This window comes from Protopterus annectens, chromosome 17.part0 (genome assembly GCF_019279795.1).
Source record: "Protopterus annectens isolate FY-2018-M chromosome 17.part0, PAN1.0, whole genome shotgun sequence".
NCBI lineage: Eukaryota > Metazoa > Chordata > Ceratodontiformes > Protopteridae > Protopterus > Protopterus annectens.
Window position 1 is genome coordinate 496,997,979 of NC_056751.1, and position 23,402 is coordinate 497,021,380.

Sequence of the window (23,402 nt, forward strand, 5' to 3'; positions counted from 1 at the left end):
GGAACTTATAAACAAAGATATTGGCAACCTACAAACACTGGACCCCACCCAGTTTGGGTTCGTGAAGGGCCGATCTTGTCTCCTGAACCTGAATGACTTCTTCGAATCAGTCTCCAGAGCTGTGGATGAGGGTAAGGTGGTCCACACAGCCTATCTGGACCTCACCAAGGCCTTTGACACCATCCCCCACTCTGGAATCATAGATAAAATTACTAAGCTGGTCATAAATCCCTACGTCACTCGATGCATTGCCAACAGGCTTACCGACAGAACCCAGACTGTAAAAGTAGCTGACTCCAAATCCAACTCCAGACAAGTGGAGTACCTCAGGGTTCAGTCCTGGGACCGCTTTTGTTTGGCATCTACTTCTCTGAAGTACAGGCCAGCACTAAGGGTCTCTGGCTAACAAAGTTCGTAGATGACTGCAAACTGGGAGCCATTACTGAATCCCCAAATGGTGTGGATATTCTACAGAAACAGATGCTTGATGCTAGAGCCATGGGCTCAAGCTTAATGCCAAGAAATGTATAGTTATCCCCTTTGGGAAAAAAACATGTACCCATGAATTACCATATAGGTGGCAGTACACTAAACACCGAAAGTGTGATGAGAGACTTAGGGACACAGGTGGACAGTGGTCTCACCTTCGATAACCAAATCAGTCTGGAAATCCTTCTATGTGGCACACCTCATCACTAAGGGCTTTTCATCCAGAAAAAAGGAGGTCATTGTCCCACTATACTCATCCCTTATTAGACCCATTATAGAGTACAACAGCGCATTTGATGTATCTCACAAGACACCTGCAACAACTGGAAAGGCCGCAGAAATACCTCACTAGAAAAATCATAGGCCTAAAGCAGATGCCCTATGCCGACCATCTAAAAAACCTCCAGCTATACTCTGTGGCATATTGTCTACTCAGAGGCGATCTCTGCTTAACATACAAGGTCATGTCAAACCCTGAGTTTTTGGACATGCTCCATTTAAAGAAATCCGAATCCCTCAGAGCCACATGCTCCAGGGATCTAAACCTTGACATCACAATGAACAAAACATGCTGGCAGGATAGGTTCCTGACCCAGAGACTCTGGAATACACTGCCCATACATGTCAAGCAGAGCACCTTCTTGACCCTCTTCAAAAGGAACCTTGACGATTGGATGGGAGATAGCAAATTCACCCTGGGGATCACATCAGTCCCCCTGATAGACAGGGGTCCAGAGAAGTAAATATTGTGGGAAGAAATATCCAGGGAGTTGTCTTGTTAGGCTTGTATAGGCCGTAAGGCCGATAGCCTAGTACCAACCTATGAACCTATTTATTTATTATTTATTTAACATTTGTTAACCAGGATAGTCTGACTAGGTGAAAAACCCTTTTTCAGTGGAGGACCAGGGAGAAAAGCTCCACATACAGACAATTTTACAGAGTTTAAAGAAGGAAAAAAAAAATGATGAACATCTTAAGAACTCTTTACAGATGTAAACACCATGAGAATTATGAACATCATAGGTACACTACTAAGCACGGCGAAGAATTAACCACGGTGGTGGGTGCTGCGGTAGCATTGTCGCCTCACAGTAAGATGCTGTCCAGTTCGATTCTCAACCAGAGCGTCTTCTGCATGGAGACATGCGTGAATGGGCATACCTTTGTTGAAGATTGTGCTTCAGGCCTGGCAAGCCGGTACATAAAAATCAACTGCCAATCATTAGCGGACCAAAGTTCCGCTGTGGCGACCCCTAACCGGGAAAAGCTGAAAGACACAAACAAACATTGTTATGGAGGTTAAGTAGATAAGTACACAAGGATAAAAGAGCAACAATTAAGTTATGTACAGTATGGATGAAGAGAACTAGAATGTGGTAAGAGAAAGTAGAGAGAGGAGGTAAAGGACTTGATAGTAGCCAAGAAGGGAGTGGGAAAGAGGTGAACAGAGAGGGAAAGGTGGAGAAAGAAGGATGAAGATAAGGGAAGTGGCAAGGTAGGGGAGAAATGTTAGGTAGTAAGAAGAAAGATGAGAACTAGGGCCGGGATAAGATATAATGAAAGTGCATAAGAATATAAAGGTGACATTTCGATGCAGTGGCGGAGAAGAGAAAATCAGTAAGTAAGAGGGTTGGATACAGAGGAAGTAGAATGCTAATAGAGGTATGAAGAGTTTCGCTAAGTCCATTACATGGGCAGAGCCAACTGTTCCTGAGGAAGACTCTTAGTTGGTTTTTAAAGTGTGTTGGGTCAGTACTAGTTATTATGCTCTGTAGTTGGAGAAAAGAGAGACCCCAGCTTTGTTATTAGATTTACAGACTTGTAATAAGGACGTATTGGAGGATCAAAGAGTATGATTGCTAGCATAGTACAATCAGGGGTCAGTGTACGAGTGTTAGTGTAAGTTAAATGCATAGTATGAAGGACAGGGGTTAGTGCATGAGTGTTAGTGTAAGTTAAATACATAGTATGAAGGGCAGGGGTTAGCGCACGAGTGTTAGCATAAGTTAAATGCATAGTATGAAGGGCAGGGGTTAGCGCACAAGTGTTAGAATAAGTTAAATGCATAGTATGAAGGGCAGGGGTTAGCGCACAAGTGTTAGTGTAAGGTAAAAGCATAGTACAATCAGGGGTCAGTGTACGAGTATTAGTGTAAGTTAAATGCATAGTATGAAGGGCAGGGGTTAGCGCACGAGTGTTAGCATAAGTTAAATGCATAGTATGAACTGCAGGGGTTAGCGCACAAGTGTTAGTGTAAGTTAAATGCATAGTATGAAGGGCAGAGGTTAGCGCACGAGTGTTAGCATAAGTTAAATGCATAGTATGAAAGGCAGGGGTTAGTGCACGAGTGTTAGTGTAAGTTAAATGCATAGTATGAAGGGCAGGGTTTAGCGCACGAGTGTTAGCATAAGTTAAATGCATAGTATGAAGGGCAGGGGTTAGCGCATGAGTGTTAGTGTAAGTTAAATGCATAGTATAAAGGGCAGGGGTTAGCGCATGAGTGTTAGTGTAAGATAAATGCATAGTATGAAGGGCAGGGGTTAGCATAAGTTAAATGCATAGTATGAAGGGCAGGAGTTAGCACACGAGTGTTAGTGTAAGCTAAATGCATAGTATGAAGGGCAGGGATTAGCGCACGAGTGTTAGTGTAAGTTAAATACATAGTATGAAGGGCAGGGGTTAGCGCACAAGTGTTAGCATAAGTTAAATGCATAGTGTGAAGGGCAGGGGTTAGCGCACGAGTGTTAGTGTAAGTTAAATACATAGTATGAAGGGCAGGGATTAGCGCACGAGTGTTAGTGTAAGATAAATGCATAGTATGAAGGGCAGGGGTTAGCGCACACTTGTAAGTGTGAGGTAAAAGCATAGTATCAAGGGCAGGAATTTTTTCAGGTTGATCAGCAAGTCTGTGTGCAAGGGTGAGTTTAGCATAAGTTAAATAGCGGGGTAATTCAAGCCAGTTTAGTTGATGTAAAGAGTAGTGGTGAGACGTGTATGGGGAGTTAGTGGCAACTTTGGCTACTTTATTATAGCAAGTTTCAATCTTAGTGAGGATAATTTTACTAATGTTAGTGAAGATAAGGGAGGAATACAGTAGGGAGGGGAGAAGATGAGTTCTAGCTACAGCTTGCCTTGAGTTGTTAGTCAGGAAAAGTTTGTTTCTATATTATGAGCCAAGTTTCATATGAGTCTTCTTGATGGACTTGGATAGATAGATGCCAAAAGTAAAGTTATTGTCTATTAGAATGCCTAATAATTTAATTTGCAGTACAGCTGTTATTATGGTATATATGCTAACTTTGAGATCAATGAATTCCATTAAAAAGGGGGATAGTCTTTGATATTGCAGTATTGGAATTATTTTATATTCCTTGTACTTACACTGCAGTTTTTTTTTTTTTTTTTTTTACTGTTCCAGGTACTGCACTTAAATTCATCAAACTATAAATAGGAAATGCTTATAAATAATTCTTTAGCTCAGGTCCGTGTATAATGTAAACAACAAGTACTTGTACTTTCTTATGGTCCAATTTTGAAATAATTGAATTAAGGCATATAAAATGGAATCAGCGAACTTGAACAGATAGAGATCCACTCTTACAAAGGTGCATAAACTTTAATAAACTTTGGATAAGCGCTTTTGTCTTGTGTACAAGACTTCATCAGATAACACAACTAATACAACTCATTGCTTTTACACCAATCCAAAATTCAACTGCAATTAAATTTTAAAGACACAGAAGTCCTAAATAAAATACAATGTGTAATGTACATGTATATGCTGTTTAAAATATATAAAAATCACATGCATTTAAAAATATATAGTACAAACTGTATGTGAAATAAAGTGTATATGGAATATACACTATTTTAAACTTTAAATGCTTTAGCTATTAACACTGGCTTTATAGTAATATATTCATTCAAACAAGGGAAAATGTTAGATCTAAGCCTCAGTTGCCATTTCCATTCCCTATTAAGTAATGTATTCTTAACATACAATGTCCAAATATTTGAATCATAGTTTTGGTCTGTTCCTCATAAAATGTGTGACTTTCCCGCAAATCATTGAGGCTTGGAGTCATTAAATAATGGCACACATTTGGGTTTCAGACTTAATACCATTCATAAAATATATAATAAAGGAAAAAAACTTGTTATTCTAGCAAATTGTACTTTTTTAAGAACAATATCTAAATTCCGCTCCCGATTTTGGACCTATGATTTAGTCCCTGATTCTTGCTGTATGAGGTTGGGGGTATGATGACTATTAGGTATACAAGCCTATTCTTCAAGGGTGACCCAAAATCCTGACTAAGTGACTTGGAGTCACAGTGAATCCAGGTGGGACTGATGTAATCAAACATATGACTGCAGGATGGACTAAACTAGCAGCTCATAATTTTCTCTTGTAGCCAAGCTGAATTTTCCATACATGCACTGAATATTGACAAGGTCCTTTATGCCAGAAAATGAACATGTCAGCTTGATATCAGCCTCATTAATCAGAAGTGATAAACATCTTATGTTTAGATTATGATGTCTTCTTCCATCACAGTTGTGTTAATGTGTTACCACTGAATACAAAGGAATGCCAGATGGTAAATATGCTAATTTTCAGAAATGAACTAAAGCAAGGACACTGCATGCAACAAGAAAGCAGAAAAATCACAATATGAAAGGAAAAGCAGCATAAACAGAAAAAAGAAGCCAAGAAGAGCACCAGAAAAACCAGGAAAGAATCAAAATAGTGTGATTCAGAATATCATGAAGAAAACAGAGAAATGATGACTCATACAAAGTAGCCTGGGCATTCTTAAAAAAAAATAATTACCCCTCCCGCACAAAATAATATATATCATCAACTTAAAAAACTTCCACAATTAACATGATCAAGTCCTGTATGTACAACATTAAGATGCAAGAAAAACATTAAAAATAATGTGGCAGGAACTGAACTTATCTCATCAGCTGTGCACCTAGATGCATGTCCCTTACATTCATATTTCCTGCTGACTCTCACTAACAGTAGCCAAATAAACAAGTTAAATACCAAAACAAGCAATTATTTTACTTTTTATTATTTTACATTTGTTGACCGGGCTGGTCCAACTGGATTTATGTCCATTTTCAGCAGAGGCCCGGGGAGAAAAGCTCCAAGTGAGGTACAATAATCAATGAGCATTATTCATTAAAATCATTTAACAGTAAAAAATAAAGTTACATGTATAGTTCAGAGAAGAAAAAAATTGTTTACAGTGACTACAATAAGCAAAAATAAGGACATTAAAGGGAAAAATGCAAATTCGAAATTAGTAGTAAGTTTTTGATAAGATTAGAAGCAAGATAAGTGAGAGTTCTAGGAGCAGAATGGTATCTAGTCAGGGTCAGAGCAGGTGCAGAGCCAGTGAGTTAGGAGGTGATTTTTGAATTGGGATTTGAAGATGGGAAGAGTGGAGAGAGCAGTGAGGTGGGAAGGAAGGGAGTTCCAGACTTTTCCAATTGTGTTGGAGAACAAGGAATTGCCTGCTAAGTTGTTGGATTTGCAGGTAGATATTAGAAGTTTGTTAGAGGAACGCAGACTTTTGAGATTACAATAAGGGCTAATGAGAGTCGTGAGTATAGGGGTGCTGGTAGGTTTGTAGAGGATTTTATGGGCTAAAGAGAGCTGGTGAAATAAGATGAGAATTTGTAGTTCTAGCCATCCCAGTTGTTTTAAGTTTAGGCAGTGGTGAGTTCTAAAGGTAGAGCCAGTGGCAAATCTGGCAATACTGTTGTAGGCAACAGTTAGTTTGGAGAGGTTAGTTTTGGACAGATTTGTATAGATGGAGGAGGCGTACAGTAGGGTAGAAATCAAATGGTTACATGCTATGGAAGTTCTGGCAAGTGGTGTAAGAAATGGTTTAATTTTGAACAAGGAACCTAGTTTTCTGTTGACTAGTTTTATTGTGTTGTTAATGTGTGAGTCAAAGCATAGGTTGTTGTCTATCTCTACTCCGAGGAGCTTGGTGGAGGGGTCAGGAGATATGTAGGTGCCATTATTAGAGAAGACAGAGAAATTGAGTGGAGAAGATTTTCAGGTGGGGGAGAAAAGTAATAGTTTGGTTTTCTTGGGGTTTAAGATTCGGCATCTGTTTAAGAACCATTTTTCAACATTTTGGAAAGTCTGTTGGGTAATGGAGTGTAATTCAGAAGGGGATGTGGCAGAACAAATTAAAGCAGAATCATCAGCATATTGTATACAGGTAGCAGAGGACAGAGTGGTATGTAGGTCATTGATGAAGATTGAGAACAGAAGGGGGCCTAGTATTGATCCTTGGGGGACTCCTAGGGTAATAGGTAGTAGGTTGGATAAGCTGTTTTCCCAGCGCACTGCCTGTTGTCTGTTAAGAAGATATGATTTGAAACATTTTATTGCACTAGAGTCAAGAGCAAAAGTTTTAAGTAAGTTTAATAGTATCTGGTGGTTAGTATGTTATTGTTCCAGTTTTTGTTGATACAGTCAGTAAAGGAAAGGAAGGCTGAGGTGGTGCTGTGGTAAGGTCTGAAGCCATGTTGACAGTCGGCTAGTAGGTTGTGGTTTAATAGGTGCTTAAGAAGTTGTTTTTGGATGCATTTCTCCATGATTTTAGCTAAGGGGGAGAGTAAGGCTATGGGACGGTAGTTTGAGAGTTCTGTAGAGGTCCCTCCTTTATGCAGGGGAATGATATGTGAAATTTTCCAAAGTGAAGGAATGCAGCCTTCTACAATGGTTCTGTTAATCAGGATGGAAATGGGATAGGCTAATGGATTGGCTGCAATTTTTAGATACTGAGCTGGTAAAAGGTCAGCAGAAGGTGAGGAGATTTTAAGTTTGTGGAGGAGAGAATGAATAAGTGAAGTGGGTACAGGTTGCAGTTGAAAGGTGGGAATGGAAGTGTTAGTAGGGGGGGCTGAGAGGAGGTATTAGGGGCTAGTTGCTTAGCTAAAGACTGGACGGTTTCAGTGAAGAAGGTATTGAAGGCATCAGCAGTTTGTTTTGGGTTGTTTTTTGAGGTGCCTAGGGGGTGTGGGGTGTCACTGTGGCCAGGCTTTAGGAGAGAGTGTATGCCTGCCCAGAACTTTTGCGGATTATGTTGGTTGGTTTGCTGTAAATGGCAGTAATAGTTTCTTTTATCCAGTAGTACAGCTTTTTAGTGGAGTTTCTTATTTGTCTAAAGTTAAGATGGTCAGAGGGATCTTTTGTGCTACGAAATTTGGTCCAGAGTTTATTTTTCAGGAGAATTTTATCCCTTGTATCTTTTGAGAGCCAAGGGGCAGGTTTTGATTTAATTCTAATAGACCTTAAGGGAGTGTGAGAGTCTAGGATAGAAAGGAACCTGGAATTGAAGTATGATACAGCTTCATCCAGTGGCAGTTGTTTAAGAGGAGACCAGTTGCATGTATTTAGTTCTGTAAGGAAGCTTTCAGTGTTAAAGTTTTTATTTGATCTGACCATTTTGTATTTGGTTAGGTTAGTGGAGGTAGTTTTATGTCTGATTAGATAAGTGAGTGCGTGGTCGCTTAAATCATCGGGTAGTGTCCCTACTGTATAAGTTTTGGACTGACTATTTATTAGAATCCAGTCCAATATGCTTTCTTTGTTGTTAGTTTTGTTAGTTCTGGTTGGAGTTTGAATGGTTTGTGAGAAGCCATGAAGATTTACGAGGGTGGGAGGGTCTGCAGAGTTACAGTTTTTCCAGTCTATATTAACATCACCTAGCATATTGGTTTCTTGTGGCAATTGGGTCGAAAGCCAGCTAAGGATCTCTTCTAGGGAACTAATATTATTTCCAGGGGGAATATAGGTGCAGATTATATTTATGGCTTTGTGTGTATTAAGTTGCAGCTTTGAGATAAGGATTTCGGCATTACTTATGGAGGGCGGATGTTCATGATTGATAGTAATTTGCATGCCTGTTTTGTACAGAATAGCTATCCCTCCACCCTTTTTAGCTATACGATCTAGTCTGAGGATACTGTAGCCAAGGGGAGTAATTTCATTGTCAAGGGTAGTAGGTTTGAGCCAGATTTCTGATAGGCACAGGATGTCGAAAGCATGTATGTCTAGTAGTGCATGGAGGTGAGCAATTTTATTATTAATGCTGCGGATGTTAAGGTGAGCTTTGGAGAGAGAGTTAGGGGGTTTAGAGGGTAGTTCAAGGCTAGAGGGAGGGGAGCTTGTGGGTTTTTGAGTAGCATAGTTGTTAGGACCAGGGTTTGGATGAATATCACCTGCTAGAAGGGAGAGAAGTGTTTTTATTAGGTCTGAGGGTTTGGTGAAGAGCTGAAAGGATTTTTTGTTAACCTGATTGTAGTAGGAGATGTGGAACTTTCTGTGAAACTTTGCATGCAGGTAGGAAGGAGCAGAGATTATGTTAGAGAAAGGTTTGAAAGTGTTTTGGGTAGGTGAGTACATGTGTAGATTGAGGGAGTGTGGATCTTTCAATCTAAGATGTTCGTATGAGCTTAGGAGGTAGGGCACGAAAAGGAGAGGGAAAACAGAGAACAGGAGTGTATGTTTAAAATAAGAAGAGCTAAGTAGAGGAGGCATAGTGCTAAGGAGGATTAAGTAGGAGAAGAAGGGAAGTAGAATTGGAAATACAAACAGGAAGGCGGGAGAGGTTGAGTGAGTTGAATTAGCACAGGTGGATAGGTTTTGGTATTCAAAAAAGGGGAGGGGGCACATGTGATTGGCTAGGAAGTGATGACAAGAAAGGGGAGGGGTGAAGTGTGATTGGAGAGGAAAAAGTGGTGGGAGTGGTTAGGGAAGTATAAGTCTAGGAGTAGTGGGGGTGGGTGAGAATTGGGGGCAGGGTAGGGGAGCGGAGTGAGCCCGAAGGGCAAACGGAGCGGGTAGAGACAAGTAAGTGAAGAGATATCAGCAAAACCAGTCTGTGAGTAGCTGACTACAGTATGTTTCATTTGATACAGATAAATAATGTGGGTTACAGACAGTTGGTAGTGATAGTACTGGACACCAGAAGGCACATGTGCAGTAAAGTAATTGAGTGGAAAAAAGAGGGCTTGGAAGGGGCTCTAAGAGTGGGCAGTACCAGTTTCCTTAGGCTTCCTTGTAAGTTTAGGAACTAGATCACTATTTCAGTTTCAGTTCAATTCTAGGGAGAGCAGATGGGCGAAGTAGGAGCTAGCTTAGTGTAGAATGCCACCTAGTGGGCAAAACTATATTTACAGCCAAGGACTGGAGAACAGGGACATGGGTAAAAAGCAAGGAAAGGCTTTATAGTCAGTTATAGGAGATAGTGCCAGGATCGAAGAGTATAACTATAAAGGGGTAGAGTGGGGGGTATGGCTGCTGGGGTATTCTGGCAGGGTAGCGCACTTGATAGAATGCGCTGGTTACAAGGCAAATATAGTCTTTATCACTGGGTTTGGTTAGCGCTTACTTTCTTGCCTCCTTGGTAGCAGGGATCTTGATCAGAACGGCAAGATAAATTCTGTGAAGTTTAGATGGTTTTTAAAAGTTTGCAGGGGTCTTTTCACCAGGTAGTTAGACTCTCAAATTCTAGTGTAGGAAAGTTGAGTTAGGCCTAGGGATGGTAGGGAGAAGAGACAAAAAGCAGGGGTAAGAAAAACAGCCGTTTACACAGAAATTAGGGTAGTGAACACAGTATCATACTTTAAAATAACTACACATTTACAATTTAAAGTTAAAAAATAAGGCAATTTGCAAGTCCAAGCAACTGTATCTGAATGAGAGAGGCAGTAGTACTTTTTAACATACAAGGGATCGGATAGAGATCCAGTAGGTTAATACAGTCTAATATCACTAAATTAGCCTAGCTAAGACTGTCTTTTACATGTACATCTATGATCTACTAGGCAAGATGTAATAATCAGTGAGCTCTGTGTCTATTTGCAACCTAAGGTTCAGATGATAGCAACCCCTGAGCTATTACATTCAAATTGTATCTTATAGCAACAACACTAGTACAGGTAGATAAAATAGCTTTACAGTTTAGTAAACCTTTTCTACATTTCATAGAAGAAAACTATGCATAAATTGTTAAAATGAGTCAGGGTGTTACAATAAAAAGCAAACGACAGCAGTATCAGTACAGTTCAGTGAAATTATTTCCACATTGCGTTATAAGAAAAAAAGAACTTATTTTCAGAAAAATAACCTTATTTTGTTAATTGACACAAATTGTTAAAAATAAAAAGCAAACGCCAGCAGCATGTATTACCGCTCATGTAAGTCTGGGGTGCCGCAAGCACTTCACCACTTAAGTAATAGCTTTGCATGAGTTAATGGGAACAGATAGGGAAGCAACAGCTTGTTGATTCCAAATGGGGGTTTAGGCTAGCACCACCGCTGGGAAAAAGGAGTGGTCTGAGGCTCTGTTCAGCTGTCTCGCTGCCCCAGGCAATGTAAATGAAACTGCGCTAATTTTAAATCTGATAATGTCCTGACTATTCTCTGGTCAGAGTTAAGTAAAATGTGCCCAGCTCCTGACATTATGAGGGGAAGTATACATCGCTGGGAGACTTCTATTATATCAAAAAGAGTTCCATTCACCTTTACTGAACACTTCAATCTCCACAAAGGTAATTAGTACCTGGTATCAGTTGTGAGAGACGATCCTTGGAGTGCAGTTACCCTGAAGCTTTGTGCTTAGGGCATTGCGGCTCAGTGTAATAGCTAGCGCCTAAGGTTAAATTAACTTTAAAGAGAGAAAAAGTAGATATCCTCGAAGGAGATGTGTGGAAGAATGCTATCACTTCTCAGATAGCCTGTAGGGAGTTATAGCGAGCTAACATGCTCGTATCTTGAAATGCTATCGCAGCTTAAAAATAAACAGGGTTTGACCCTAGAGGGAATATGGCTCTATGCTAGATATATAAAGTAAAATAAAAGAGCCGCGACTACTAGTACAACCCTTAATTGGAGCGGTTACCTGTGGAAGACTCAGCTAGTGTAAACAGAAGTGGGATAGCTTGCTACAACTGCACCCAGTCCTCTCAGATTACAAATGAAGCGTTTCCACAATGCGTTCCACAAAACATGTTATATCACAAATTAGACAATTAGGACCAAAAATAATGAACCCAGCCAAACTGCAGAGCAGTTTAAAATTAGCCTGTGCAAAGCATTGAAACAAAAACAGCAGAATGTAGCTTATAGAATCAAGAATGCCGGGGCCAGGTACACCGAGCAGCCAGGGGGTAGATTCCTGTTCCTAAAGATGGCACCTCGCGGGGTTAGAAGACTTTATAGATTTAGAAAGGATATGAGGTGGGAAAGGTGAGGGAAAAAACAGAGAAGCGGGCAGGTAGTCTAGGAGGGGCATTAGCCTGAAGGTTAATAGTAGAGAAGTGGGACGACCTAGGGGAAAGGCCAACAAACGTGCAAGATAAAGATAGGGTGTGGGGGTTAGGGAAAGAGATTGTAGGAGGAGTATGCTCACAAGGCAGATAGGTAGTAGGAGATAGTGGTTGAGGTATAACAAGTAAGTGAAGAGATATCAGCAAAACCAATCGGTGAGTAGATGACTACAGTGTAAGTTTCATTTGATACAGGTAAGTAATGTGGGTTAGAGACAGTTGGTAGTGATAGTACTGGACACCAGAAGGCACGTGTGCAGTAAAGTAATTGAGTGGGAAAAAGAGGGCTTGGAAGGGGCTCTAAGACTGGGCAGTACCAGTTTCCTTAGGCTTCCTTGTAAGTTTAGGAACTAGATCACTATTTCAGTTTCAGTTCAATTCTAGGGAGAGCAGATGGGCGAAGTAGGAGCTGGCTTAGTGTAGAGTGCCACCTAGTGGGCAAAACTATATTTACAGCCAAGGACTGGAGAACAGGGACATGGGTAAAAAGGAAGGAAAGGCTTTATAGTCAGTTATAGGAGATAGTGCCAGGATCGAAGAGTATAACTATAAAGGGGTAGAGTGGGGGGTATGGCTGCTGGGGTATTCTGGCAGGGTAGCGCACTTGATAGAATGCGCTGGTTACAAGGCAAATATAGTCTTTATCATTGGGTTTGGTTAGCGCTTACTTTCTTGCCTCCGTGGTAGCAGGGTTCTTGATCAGAACGGCAAGATAAATTCTGTGAAGTTTAGATGGTTTTTAAAAGTTTACAGGGGTCTTTTCACCAGGTAGTTAGATTCTCAAATTCTAGTGTAGGAAAGTTGAGTTAGACTTTCTTGCCTCCTTGGTAGCAGGGTTCTTGATCAGAACGGCAAGATAAATTCTGTGAAGTTTAGATGGTTTTTAAAAGTTTGCAGGGGTCTTTTCACCAGGTAGTTAGATTCTCAAATTCTAGTGTAGGAAAGTTGAGTTAGACCTCACTTGCCTCTATAATGACTCATAGACTTTCTATTACCTTCTACCCTTTTTGAGACGCCCATCGTATTTCTACTATTTCTAGCTTGATTTTCAGAGAGGTTCGATTCTCAGAGCGACTACTTTAAAAGTTAATATATTTCTTGCTTCTATTACACAAAACATTTTTTTTTATGTTTTACTTTAATACTCTCCAAAGTTCACCCACATAAAACATACATTGATTATAGTATATTATAGTGCCGAAAAATACAGCAGAAAACAATAAATAACTCAAGTAATATACAAAAATATAATTGTTAAACAATGCAACTGCAATTCAGACTACTTGTCTGCATTTACTTTAATACTTTTAAAATTAAAGTTGCTTATCTAAAATATCACTTTCTAACTGTGTTGTGGAATGCTGTAGAAACTATATTAATTAATGCATTCACTGCTCATCATTAGTTTACATATACATTGATGTATGGAGTCGAAGAACACTTGGAAGAAAACATTTCTAACAGGTATTTTATACACACTATAAAATTCATTCCAACAAGCAATAATTTAAAACTTACATAAACTAGAACAGTTAAAAAAAAAAACAGAAAATAAAAATACCACAGATTAATATATTAATACAAAGTATATTCACATAAAAAATGTACACTATGTTTGGATTCTGGGCAGTAAAGGCTCCTATGGTATATTCACTTTATTAGCTGAATAATAATGAAGCATCTCATTTTCTGTATAGTCTTAAAAGCCCATCTCTGAAGAATTAAAGACATCATGCCAAATGTGTACTCACTGAAACAGAGTGAGCTTGAAACTGCAGTAGCATTTGACTAAGGTCATAACACAAACTTTGAAATGATGTGGAATTCCAGCTTTCTCAAAAGAGACTGCTAAGTTGTAATTAGGAGAAACAAATCAAAATGCTCCATACAATCTTGGAGTGGAGGAAGCAGGCACAGACTTTAACCCAATGCAAGAGTCTTGTTTTTGCACCAGCAGGTGATAATATAAACCAGATTAACAGAAAAGTTATTGTACAACTACCGTTATGATCCGCACTTGTAAGGTAAACGAGATATGTCAATACATAGGATAAGCTCAGGAAGCAATAGAGAAATGACCGGAATAATTTAGCTGCAATGTTATTTCTGGCTTCAAAGTGAGATAAAAAGTTATCAATGTATTTAGCAATGGCCATTTACATGTTAATAAATCAGGAAAGTGGCAGGAGTGCCAATATCAAAATATAGACAATAACCTGCTGCTGTCCATACTGCCGCATCTCTGGTCTTACATGGTATGACTCTGAAACACTGTCTGTGAATACAACCCATCATGTACTTATAGATGTGCCCAGTGTTCAGCAAATATCTGCTGCCCCTCAGCAAGGCCACACTGGCTGTGAGGAAGGTGACCAATGGAAGCATGCGTGGCATACCAAACGGAAAGAACATGGCAACCATGTGATAAAAAGAAGGTCTGAAGTGAGATGTAGGAATTACAAGACACAGTGGAACAATTGCTATGTTATGGATGCAACTCACTGCCTTTACTCTGCAGAGCATCTCATAAGTTCTCAGAATTACTGGGATCCTGCTACTTTGTACGAAACAAATGGCTGAAATATGTGACTGTTCTTTCTCTCTCCTTTTTACATACCCATACACAGAGACATACAATGAGTAAGTCTACACGCACACACGCACACACACACACACACACACACACACACACACACACACACACACACACACACTTATACATCTCTCTCATTTATTTATATATATATATATATATATATATATATATATATTTATATATATAAAAATCTATATATAAACACATATATATATGCAGATCTACCTTGAAAGGTCAGAATTCCAATACTTTGAAATTAAGTCTGCCAATACCAGAATATCAAAGTTTTGAAACTTTTAAACTTTAATAAAATAAAAATAAATAAATAAATAATGTTTTTGTAGGGGGGCATGCCTCCCTGCACCCCCCAACACCCCCTGCTAAATAAACATTCCAACTCCAAAATTGCACTAAAGTGAGAAAAATAGAACACTTCCTGTTCCACACTGTATGGCAATCTTCATTAAGAACATTCAGTGTTCCAAAACTTTGATGTTCTGGTCTTGGCAGACTGAATTTCATAGTTTTAGAATTTTGAACTTTCAAAGTAGATCCATATATGCATATAGAGAGAGACAGAGAGAGAACCACAATGCAGCACAGACAGCTGCAGAATTATGATACATTATGAACTTCTGCACTTTTAACAAAAATATATTATCTATTGTCTGTTAACATTTAGTTGTGATAAGGAATCCATTAGGCATTGGAATACTCCCTACAGACAGCATTGCACTATAGCAGGCCATTCAGTGATATCTTAACTGTAGCATGCCTTACATATGGACCGCTTTTAACACAGTAGGGCAGGGGTATAGCCAGGCACACTCCTTGTACTCTACGGGGTATATTTTTTCTGAGCATTATATCAACAAGGCTTTTTATTCTAGTCATATTATGTTTACAGCTGTCTAAATGAATACCTATAACAACAAGTGTGAAACGGCTAACCTAAAAACAATATTTTTATAGTTTTAAGGGAAGCAGCTAAACATGTTACTTATATTTATTAAGTCCTTGGGGGGCAGCATTTTGAGAGATGTATCCATTTTTAAGTCATAAGTGTCCAAGGGTGGAAGCCCTATGAGTCTGAGAGTACAAAATAGAATTTGCTTGCTACACCTCGAGGGTTATTCCCTTATGGCATCAATGTGAGCTTCCAATGGGACCTTCCTACAAATTCGTTCATCTTCTCACTGTTTGCTGAGCCATAGCCATTAATGTCCTATTTCCAAGGCTTGAATAACACCTGCTTATCATTTCCTTCAAATACTCACACAACTCCACTCTCCTCCAACATACTGAAAATCAACTTTTCCAGTTCATTTACATCTTCAGCAAATCTGAACAACACTGCCTTACCCTTGGCTATTAATGAAAGCCAGAGATACTCGTCTCCTTAATATATGCACATTCATTCTTCTTAACCTAAGTTACTTTCCATCTCTTCTGAATAAAGTGTGTATGAAAACTTACATCTATTCCCTGCATAATTCCAACTCTTTGTCATTAGCTCAACCACCTTTTATTCTTGGCTGCTGTGAGACATCCTTTTCCAGGCCTGCCCCAGCTTGCACATGCTCTCTACCTGATGATATTAAATAATCTGATAAGTTTACTTCTTTCAAGAAATCCCTCCATATTCATTTACTTGCAGAAAACAAATGTAATGGCTTCAGAGACACTAGATAACCACCTCCCAAAAACGTTTTCTTAGCTCCTCTCCGTACCACTCTGCAATCACTAGACCCACTCATATCTATTCTCCTTTCACACTATTTTATCGCTTCATTTTATTCTGTGTGTTTACTTATTTCCTTTGTTTTTCTTCCGATAGTTGAACTATCTGCCTTATTTTTCTGTTAAACACTTTAATCACATTATCTTTTGTTTTTATATACTACATATTCAGTTTATAATATTTCTATAGTCTGATACCGTGTAACTAGCTATAATTTGCTAAGTGCACATAGTCTCTCTTCGTGCTGTAGTATCTTTTTTTCTGTAATATGTGCTTTCATTTATTACTATAATTATGTGGTTTGATCCCTTGCAATTTTTTTATTGCCTCCTTGTCCTAGGTCATAGCTAAAACGGGTCCTCAGACAAGTTCACTTATCCAGCTAACAAACATCTTGTAAATAAATTAAATTATGTAAGTGCTAGTCAGCATCAAATCAGAATAAAACAAGGTCTGAACAATAATTGAGTTGCAAAACCCATCTTGAATGACTGCAGGTTTTTACCCAGTCTTTCTACAATGCTTTGTTCTTTAACAGACCTATTAAAGAAAGCATACAACGGTCCTGTGGATATATGCAAGTCCAAGTATTTAACAAATTTAAAGCAATATTTACAACAGATCCAGTCGTATCATACTATGATGTCACTAAACAGACAATAGTGAGTGTTGATATAGCTTAGGCATGGCGTCACTTCAAATGGATACATAAGTCTTATGTTCTGTTTTTTATTGTTCCAGACACCAACTACCTTGCAAATTAGTTGGAATGTGAAATATTCTCCAAATACCTATTAGGGCTGAAGAGCTTCTAGACTGAGACTGATCATAGGAAGTTACTAGGCTACTGGCCTTGAGGCCCTTAGAAGCCTAGCCAAGAATTTAGCCCATGTTCTGACAAATCAGCAACCAATGCCTCTGTCCAGCAAGGACAGTAGTGGAATCTCAAGGGTGTATTTTCTGTTCCCTATCCAGTTATGCAGGTTGCACTTAAAAAGGATTAATGAAGTACTCTGCTTGACGTGAAGATCGAGTCTTTTCCACAGAAGGAGGAGTCTCTGGGACACAAATATGTCCAGCCAACAAGTCCTACTGATGTCACAGACCAGGCTGAGGTCACGCATGCAGGTTACTCTAGTAGAGCTTGACTTGTGGATATGCAGCAGTCCCATCAAGTTAGGGTCTGAGATTGCATTGTATGCCAGACAGAAGTCACCTTTGAGGACTCTGTATGAGACTGAGTAGAGGGGCAAAGGTTTCAGCCTATCTGTATAGAGTAGATGTTTGAGGCCCTAGATTTTCCTGGTGAAGAACCTCTGTGGTCTCTCCAGCTGCTGCATACGCTTTGTGAGGTACATACCGAAAGGGGAGTTGTACTCAATAATGGGTCTTATAAGGGAAGAACACAGGGTTGTTATGACCTCTTTGTCCCTGGATGAGATACCCTTCTTAGTAAGGTGGGCCATGTATAAAACTTTCCATACAACAAAAGCAATATGGTGGCCAAAAGTGAGTTTGCTATCAATCTAGGTGCCCAAGTCCCTTATGACTAATTGCATGCTTAGGACCTTGTTATTAATGTGATAATTTGTGGGGATGTCACTCTCCCCAAAGGGGAGGATGATGCAATTTTTGGCATTCAGTTTGAAGCCTTGTTTCTGGCACCAGTCATTTGTTTGGTTGACACCCTCTTGGAGGATGTCCATATCACTTGGGGAATTGATGACAGTGCCCATGTTGCAGTCATTTGCAAACTTGGTCAGCCATAGCCCACCAGTTCTGGCCTGCAACTCAGAAAAGTATAACCCAAACAACAGAGGCCCCTAGACTGATCCCTGGGGTTGAACGCTCATTTCGGGTCTACTGCTTGAGGTGGCTTCGACAGTTTTCACTAGGTAGGTTCTATCAGTGAGTCAGTTTGCTACCCATCTGGTAACATATGTATTTATGCCAAGTTGAGAGAGTTTAGTTCCACTAATAAAGTTATGTGACCTAAACAAAGAACCACCAAGGTGCTAGACAATGTGAACAAGTTTAAGAAGGTTCAATGCTAGAGTGATACATGTGGCTTGAAAACAACTCTTTGTTAGAGATGTGTTATCAAGAAATATTATCATTGTCGAACCATTACTGACTACCATAGATAACGATGCATCTTATGTGCAAAACATAATGATGACAAGACCTGTAACTACTAAAAGATTAGAAAAATCTAAACAAGCTAATTTAAATGGTCCAGGTTAGTAAGTTGATTTCCATCATGTTTGCAATGCATAGCCAAATTATTCAATACTAACCAAATAGCTTATGCAAAAACTACACAGCCTGAATACAGTTGTCAGAGCGTGATGACTTGCTGTTGTATCATGACAGGATAGTAGTACCTCTATTTTCAATGACCAGAAGGGCTGTGTCTAACACACAACGGTCACCAGGGTCTCATCAAATGCCTAGGAAGAGTCAGAATGCCACCATGCTGGCCAAACATCAATCAGGGTATTGTAAACCTAGGGACAAAGTATCAGTTCTATATTAATCACAGATCATCATAGAGATGTGAGCCCTTGGCAAAAGATATCTACTAACTTGTGTAAGTATGAAGGCAAAACCTGCCTTGTTGACTAGCACTCTAATGGCATAGAAATAATTCATGCATCAACCATGACAAGCCAGCAACTAATAGTTATATTCAAAAACTACATTCTGAAGGTATAGTCGACCAATCAAACTGGTTAAAAACAATAGTACTCAGTTTATGTTGAATGAGTTCCATCACAGCCTGTGGTTGATTAACATTTCACTCATACTACATCAAGTCCTGAATTCTCACAATCAAATGATGAGAATGAGAGAGCAATACAAGCAGGCAAAAGATACTGAGACGGGCAGATCCTCATAGAGTTCCCTTGGCATACACATCTACCCCATACAGTCTAACGAGAGTAAGCATGTCAGAGCTAACGCAAAAGATACTGAGACGGGCAGATCCTCATAGAGTTCCCTTGGCATACACATCTACCCCATACAGTGTAACGAGAGTAAGCATGTCAGAGCTAGCATAAAAGATACTGAGACGGGCAGATCCTCATAGAGTTCCCTTGGCATACACATCTACCCCATACAGTGTAACGAGAGTAAGCATGTCAGAGCTAACGCAAAAGATACTGAGACGGGCAGATCCTCATAGAGTTCCCTTGGCATACACATCTACCCCATACAGTGTAACGAAAGTAAGCATGTCAGAGCTAACGCAAAATATACTGAGACGGGCAGATCCTCATAGAGTTCCCTTGGCATACACATCTACCCCATACAGTGTAACGAGAGTAAGCATGTCAGAGCTAACGCAAAAGATACTGAGACGGGCAGATCCTCATAGAGTTCCCTTGGCATACACATCTACCCCATACAGTGTAATGAGAGTAAGCATGTCAGAGCTAACGCAAAAGATACTGAGACGGTCAGATCCTCATAGAGTTCCCTTGGCATACACATCTACCCCATACAGTGTAACGAGAGTAAGCATGTCAGAGCTAACGCAAAAGATACTGAGACGGGCAGATCCTCATAGAGTTCCCTTGGCATACACATCTACAGTGTAATGAGAGTAAGCATGTCAGAGCTAACGCAAAAGATACTGAGACAGTCAGATCCTCATAGAGTTCCCTTGGCATACACATCTACCCCATACAGTGTAACAAGAGTAAGCATGTCAGAGCTAACGCAAAATATACTGAGACGGGCAGATCCTCATAGAGTTCCCTTGGCATACACATCTACCCCATACAGTGTAACGAGAGTAAGCATGTCAGAGCTAACGCAAAAGATACTGAGATGGGCAGAGCCTCATAGAGTTCCCTTGGCATACATATCTACCCCATACAGTGTAAAGAGAATAAGCATGTCAGAGCTAACGCAAAAGATACTGAGACGGGCAGATCCTCATAGAGTTCCCTTGGCATACACATCTACCCCATACAGTGTAACAAGAGTAAGCATGTCAGAGCTAACGCAAAAGATACTGAGACGGGCAGATCCTCATAGAGTTCCCTTGGCATACACATCTACCCCATACAGTGTAACGAGAGTAAGCATGTCAGAGCTAACGCTTAGAAGAGAAATATGGACAAAAATAACATCTGAGTCAAAACTTGAGCCAGGAGTTCTTCTTTTCCATACTGTTAAATGTAACAACCAAAAAGCTGAATCTTATTGCAAAAAACTTTGCTACTGATTGTATTCCACACAACTACTCCCTATTATGATTTGAGGGTAAGCTGTCAACTTAAAGTTAGAGGTGATGAAAGATAAGACCACTGCTAGAGTAATGGTGCAGAAAACCAAGGAAGCACATTCCTGTGTGGTGCAAATTAAAGTCTGATGCAGATGGTGAAGAATCCATCAGGTCCCCAATGAGTGTCAACCTGAGTGCAGTGTTTCAGAAACCCTGTCAATCTAATATGACATGAGATTGACCAGATTAATGTCTGGCTAATTCATTTCTGTACCTGTTACAAATCTTTCTCAGCCAAGTATCCAAGGTTGACCAAATATAGCAAAAGACCATGCAATGTCCAAACAGCACAACTGAGCATGCCTTTTACTATTTCTGACCTAGTTTTCTATTTTAACTAATAATTGTAAACACTCAATCATATTATAATAATGCAGCTCAAAGATTTTCTTTTGCACGTTTCCACTTCAGCAACAGACAACATCAGCTCCAGTTCGAGCAGGTCCTTGTGTTTCCAGGAGTAGAAGAGCTAGCTGTACTTCTCAGAGATAACAGGCATATGAAAATGTCACTGTGGCAGTTCAGTGAATATTAACTGTGCATTTTATAAAATTTCCCTACATCACAGCATTGTTTATTCAGTACCTGTATGCTTTTGCAGGATCAGTCCAGCATGTTAAATGTAAGATGCAAATATGTGTTTTTGCATACTTTTTGATTTTGAAAAGTGTAATTTTTCATGGGGGGGTGAGGATGTGATGATAAGTGGTGAAGAGCGAATACAGTTCTTGCATATACTGTGCATAATTATATACTGACATTGCCCTCTTAATACAAATGTGTGATATAGTAACCCGAACCATAATGCATTGTGATTGCTCACTATAGTTATTTGGATGTGAGATGTTGAAGTGTTAACACTGCTTATGTTGAACTGTCATGCTTGCACTAGAAATTTTCTTTTTTGCTGAAAGTATGCTAAATCCTTATACTTCTGATCTCACCAATAAAGTAAATAGTAGTGTAAGTCAATAACAAGCCTTGACGGCACTGCCTTTTCTAAAATAAAATGTATATTAAAACAAAGTGCCATAACATGAATGGGTAAAATACAAAGTTTAAGAATGAAAGGGCAGTTATTATTTAAGGAAAAGAGTTGTGTAGGATTGGACTGATATTACTGAAAAAAGAAATGGTAAAGTAAATGAAAATTGGGCAGCTGCAAGCGAATTTAATTACAACTGCTTTCACCTTAATTTATTGATGTGATGTAATATTACAAGTGTAGATTTATGCCAAAGGGTTAACAAGCTTACTGGATATTCCAGAACTGGTTAAAATGTATAACAGTATATTGCTTGATCAAAGATAGAGTGAACATTTTCAGTGGATTTATAGGGTCTACTTCTTTAGAGCATATTAGATCCAGCCTTCTGCAGAAAACTCTACTATCTCATAGTTAACTACCATAGCATAGATACAGCTGTAGAACAAATGTTTGATTGGGACTATGCCTCACTGCATACACATTTGTGGGGAATCATTATCTCTAAATATGCTATTTCTGAAGTTGCACCAACATGGACAAAAAGGATAACATGGTATAACTTCAGTAGTGAAATTACAAACTGGGAATACTGAGGAAGTGCCAACACAGTAGAGTATAAAGGAGGCAGAGGCCATTGAAAATGTTTTAAAACTCAGCTTTATGCTATGTCCGACTCTTAAAGTAAAGTTACTGGTGAGATGTGATGGAGAAAATTATGGTTATTAGTGAACAAACAAAGATTAAAATCTAGAGTGAAAGCATGAATGTAGCACCTGATGAACATCATCGGTCAATACTTCAACAAATGCTTCTTTCTAATTTATGATAAAATGGCAGGTAAGAAGAAGAAGAAAGATGGAAAGCAACATGCATGCACACAAAAAGACTGGTAGAGATAAACAAACTCACAGAAGGTCAAGGGAATGTCAGCATGGTATGCTGGATGCCGAGCAGGAACACTGTGCATAGCACAGAAAATCGAGTGCTATTTTCGGATACCAGAGTGATAAGGCATGTAAAACATGATGTTTGAGCTGTGTCAAAGATGCTACAGTAATAGGAAAGCAGTGCTGCAATGTTGATTCCTTTCGTGAGTTTGCTCAATTGGCAGTGAAAGTAGAACCACCCCTGCACAGTACACATTAAAGCAAATGAGGTAGAAAAACAGATTTTAGTGAGTGACACTGTGACATTTTGCTTTGCATTTTAAGAAAGTAAAATGCAAAATTTTAAAATTAACATTTGGCACTGTTCTGCTGAGTATAAAAGAAGTAAGCATAACTGTAAGAGACCCAATTGGCCCCTGCTAAAAACAACAGGTAAAAGCTATATGAAAGGGGTGTCACTAATAGAAAGACGCACCATACTGTTTATTTCTTTTCCTGCTTGCACATGTGTGAGTAAATGTAATATTTACTTCAACAATAAATGTGAATGCACATGTAGACAGGCAAGCAAAACAGCACATTTTAAAATGATTACAGAATGCAACATTTGCAACTGTAGTATAGAGCTCAAAAACGTGGGACAGAAATATATGGGTGGGTCTACTTCTAGTAATTGAAAGACCACTTACCCCAAGAGGACTTTACTGAGACAACAACACCAAACTGTTAATTTACAGAATGATCACACTATCAAATTTTTTAACAGTGTAAGTATCCACTTGGCCAACCCTGAATGAAGAAATGCACCACAGTATGTCAATCCCACCCAAGTGGGGGGGGGGGCTACACCCCCCACTCCCCCCAATGTGGGGGGTATATGCCTCCCAAACACCCCTATCTAAAAATCTGGTAATGCTAGCATTTGGTAAATTAACAGTTCAGTGTTATATATATTGGCCACGGTGGTGCAGCGGTTAGTTCTTGGCATAGGTGCCTTCTGTGTGGAGTCTGCATGTCCTCTCTCTGGTCACGTGGGCTTC

The 23,402-nt window shown here is 39.4% G+C and overlaps 1 protein-coding gene across 1 annotated transcript in view; it reads right to left on the reverse strand.

Moving 5' to 3' along the window:
• The window catches only part of SHANK1 (SH3 and multiple ankyrin repeat domains 1), a 3,668,399-nt gene that overhangs the window by 352,643 nt on the left and 3,292,354 nt on the right, over window positions 1-23,402 (reverse strand). The gene's annotated exons all lie outside the window — the stretch shown is intronic.